Genomic DNA, 471 nt, shown 5'->3' on the forward strand with positions numbered 1-471 from the left:
AGTACAAGAGCAATCCTGCAAGAAGTATCAGATGCCCTGACTCAAATCTAGTTATAGTTTGCTAACAGTATTAGAAAAGCTTTTTCGAGTTTGATAACAGTACAAGAACAAAGCCTAAATCAGGTTGTCAATAGTTTTACCTACATAGAAAATGAAAAGCTTTAAAAATATCTTGATTCCTACCTCCTCTATTCTTTGCCTGAGCTTATGAAAGCTAGCATTTGAGAAAGCTCTAAAAGTTCCACCAAGGATGGCAGACTCTGGAACCAGGTCCAGATTGCTCCCTCCGTTAACTTCTGACACTAAGATAACCTGCCAAGGAAATGAAAATAATGCTTACAGATGATGAAACGTTACTTAACGAGAAATTCTATTGTTTAAGTGAACTAGGTAATGGTATTTAGTGCATACACAAATACAGGCTTCTAAGGAAAACTATTAATATTTTTCTCAAAGGAGAGAGGGGTCTGG

The 471-nt window shown here is 36.5% G+C and overlaps 1 long non-coding RNA gene across 1 annotated transcript; it reads right to left on the minus strand.

The window, feature by feature from the left end:
• Nucleotides 1-32: 32 nt before the first annotated feature.
• LOC114578919 lies at nucleotides 33-471 on the minus strand. Its single transcript, XR_003699831.1, has 2 exons — nucleotides 412-471; nucleotides 33-312 (listed from the first exon to the last, which is right to left on the minus strand). It is a non-coding gene; the product is annotated as an uncharacterized LOC114578919 (long non-coding RNA).

Source organism: Dendrobium catenatum, unplaced genomic scaffold, assembly GCF_001605985.2.
Source record: "Dendrobium catenatum unplaced genomic scaffold, ASM160598v2 original_scaffold_220234, whole genome shotgun sequence".
In the NCBI taxonomy this organism is placed as follows: domain Eukaryota; kingdom Viridiplantae; phylum Streptophyta; class Magnoliopsida; order Asparagales; family Orchidaceae; genus Dendrobium; species Dendrobium catenatum.